Here is a 3722-nt window from a genome sequence, read left to right as displayed (position 1 = left end):
AGTAAAAAATAACGAAAAGGAATTGAAAGAAGTGTCAGCCAAGTGATATCGTAAGACACTCTGTCAATGAATAAATGACACTGTAACAAATAAAGAAATTATTGGTACAGAAAAATTCTTCTGCAGCGGAATTATAATACAAACTATTATCGATTTATCCGAGAGGCGATGAGAAAATTAGAAAAGATAGGTTAAAGTGAATACGAAGTGAATACTGTGAATACGATTTCATTTATAACTTACGCCAGCGCTAGGCACGGTTGGGGCCCCTCAAACGCTTGCTTCCCCAACCAACCTTTCTTTCGTGCAGTGCGCAACTTCGTCGCGTTCGCTGATGACTCGTGTCTTCGCGTCCCCACAGGAACGGCGGACAGTGGGCAATTTGGACGAAATCGGATTCAAAATCAAAGAACTTTCGATAGAAATGAGGTAGAGCGATGAAATGTTTTTTAAATTAAAGCTGAAACTTTGTAGAATATGGAAAAAATAGGGAGATTATGGTACGAACGCTTTTTAACCTTGAGAAAATTCGTTAAACTTGCACAATTTCAAGAAAATTGTGGTTTTTCCAATACCACGCGCGGAAAAAATTTTTTTTTAACATGCTAACATCATTTCCCATAGATTTTTTCACGCTGATTTGAAATCTGGTCTCAAAATTTGTCTACGACCTCAGGATTTTGCAAAAAATAGATTTTTGTGACAAAAACTAATGAAATCATTTTTTCGTTGAAATGATTTGATAACACACTAGTTTGAAGGTATTTCGTATTCTCATATATAAAACACAATAAAAATAATAATAATGACGTATTTGAACGTTTTGAGTTACTTACGAAACATGAAGCACTTCGCATCTCGTCATCACTTAACGTATCGCTGTCATTGCTACTGGCACTTTCTGCAGAGTGTGTGACTATAATGTAGTAAAAATTAGATATCTATTGCCATAATTATATTTTCATTTACAGAGGAAGTAAGGTAAGTATTTAATTTTTTTAACTCACGTATTTTCATCAACGAAGTTTCTAACTTCTGGTGCTACTTTCTTTCTTTGGTACAACTTTAATCGATCTTTTACTAATATTCTTCTTTCTTAAATCCGATATTCTAAAATGCTTGTTCCTATGTGGAAATTACTGATGAATAAGACACTTAGTCTAACACGTACTTGAGATACGAGACAGTTAATTCGAAAAGAGCGAAGCATTATGCAGTTCTCAGTTAGAAGCTCGGTTAGAATCTAAAAATATGATACTTAAACTCACGAAAAAATAGCCGAAAGAACAGAATCCTAGACGTTTTTAATCGAGCGGTGTTCTTAACCGACCCGAAAATTTCACACATATTAGTAAAAGATCGATTAAAGTTGTATCAAAGAAAAAAAGTTAGAAACTTCGTTGATGAAAATACGTGAGTTAAAAAAATTAAATACTTACCTTACTTCCTCTGTAAATGAAAATATAATTATGGCAATAGATATCTAATTTATACTACATTACAGCCACACACAGTCTGCAGAAAATGCCAGTAGCAATGATAGCGATACGTCAAGTGATGACGAGATGCGAAGTGCTTCATGTTTCGTAAGTAACTCAAAACGTTCAAATACGTCATTATTATTATTTTTATTGAGTTTTATATATGAGAATACGATATACCTTCAAACTAGTGTGTTATTAAATCATTTCAACGAAAAAATGATTTCATTAGTTTTTGTCACAAAAATCTATTTTTTGCAAAATCCTGAGGTCGTAGACAAATTTTGAGACCAGATTTCAAATCAGCGTGAAAAAATCTATGGGAAATGATGTTAGCATGTTAAAAAAAAATTTTTTCCGCGCGTGGTATTGGAAAAACCACAATTTTCTTGAAATTGTGCAAGTTTAACGAATTTTCTCAAGGTTAAAAAACGTTCGTACCATAATCTTCCTATTTTTCCCATATTCTACAAAGTTTCAGCTTTAATTTTTTAAAAATTTCATCGCTCTACCTCATTTCTATCGAAAGTTCTTTGATTTTGAATCCGATTTCGTCCAAATTGCCCACTGTGCGGCGCTTACTAGAAGAGGACAATGGACGCTACGGTGGGGACGGTTTTGCCTCAATTGAGGCACATGTGTCCGGCACTGACTTACGCTGTCGCCAGTCTTAAAGTCACCATGTACGTACAATGAATCCGGGATATAAGTCGCCGAGGCTTCTGAGTTAGCGGTCGCGGAATTATCCCCACTAACGCGGGGTATACCCCGTGAGAGGTCGAGAAACTCGAGAGTCGCCGCCACCGAAGAGTGTAAACATAACATGGGTCGGGTATATCAGTGTGAGACAGGAGGCAACTACTAATCCAATAAGAAAACTTCTTTATTCTTCATTATTTTTGTATGGGACTTTCACCAAGATATTCGTGGCGTTTTTCTGATTAAAATGAAACAAAATATGATATAATTTTGATGACACTTACTTGTGTAATGAATGATGAAAGTTACTTCCCAGTACAGTTATATTAACGGAAAATTAGTGTAAATACAATCCGAATTGTATCGTGTTTGGTATCATTTTAATCAGAAAAATTCAACAAATTCAGGGTGTTAAAAGCTTTAATAAACATAGGTCGAAAGGTCAACCGTTTCTGAGATATAAACATTTTTGTTTGCTAGTATCATGATTGACTTATTTGCTTCCATCGCATGCGATGTTTACTTTAGTGTTTACTAACCGCGTTCTGAATGCCCTCCTTTAAGTGCCGACAGTAGATTTCATCCGGAATCAGTCAGTTCTGTAGCGGAAAATCATAACACGTGGAAAATTTTCTATAAATATCAAAAAGCCAATAGTAAATAAATCATGATGTTAGCAAACAAAAATGTTTATACATATCTCGGTAACGGTTGACCTTTGTAAGGTAAATGTACATATTATTATTAATAAATAATAGTCGGCTCTGTATAATAAAAAACGACAGATAATTGGATTTTTCAATGGCCTGATTACAAATGGATTTTTATTTGAACTTTCTGAGAATAATTAACTGTATATTTAACCAGTTTAATTAACATTAAATTCACAAACTGTATATTTATATAGCATTTTTTACCATTGCAAGGTATTTTGAAAACGAAATAACCTATAATATCAACAACAAAACGACGGTCGTAAGTTTTGTCCCTTGGCTACTAAATCGGATAGTCGATCGAGTTTGTGCGTGTGTATGGTTAACCACCATGGTTAGGTACTCAATTTTATTACTACAGATTTACTGTCTCGTTATTGGTTTTACTTTACCCCGTACATTCATATATGGGTAAACCTTTCTCCTCAATCACAGTGCGACTATAATTTCGTGCATATACAACCTTGTTTCATTCCGCTGTTATTCGGTTTACGTTGTGTACTAAACACATACGCTGTTTTACTACATTACACATATATTATAGATATAGTTCACGAATTATTACAAATTGCATAGGTTTGTCCAAAATATTCTTTTCGATAGCATTTTAATTTTTGTCAAATAAGTGTGCGACCAAACAAATAAAATTATTTTCCAGCAAGTTAAAATTAAAATTTTAATGAAGTTCGTATTATTTTAGATACTTACGGATAATTAATGCATTTGTATGACCATTACTGTATTTACAAGAATAAATATTAATCGTTTGATGTGGAGCCAAAAATGTGTGATGGAAAAATGATCACCATTAGCGAATAAATAGCATACA

At 33.7% G+C, this 3722-nt stretch overlaps 1 long non-coding RNA gene across 1 annotated transcript; it reads left to right on the top strand.

Moving 5' to 3' along the window:
* Nucleotides 1–364: 364 nt before the first annotated feature.
* Nucleotides 365–1816, top strand: LOC143358654 (uncharacterized). The gene is made up of 2 exons (XR_013082982.1): nt 365–562; nt 928–1816. It is a non-coding gene; the product is annotated as an uncharacterized LOC143358654 (long non-coding RNA).
* The last annotated feature ends 1906 nt before the right edge of the window (nt 1817–3722 follow it).

The sequence above is a fragment of the Halictus rubicundus genome, chromosome 11 (assembly GCF_050948215.1).
Source record: "Halictus rubicundus isolate RS-2024b chromosome 11, iyHalRubi1_principal, whole genome shotgun sequence".
In the NCBI taxonomy this organism is placed as follows: Eukaryota; Metazoa; Arthropoda; class Insecta; order Hymenoptera; family Halictidae; genus Halictus; species Halictus rubicundus.
The sequence above is the reverse complement of the archived record's forward strand: the minus strand, read 5'-3'. Positions and strand labels throughout refer to the sequence as shown.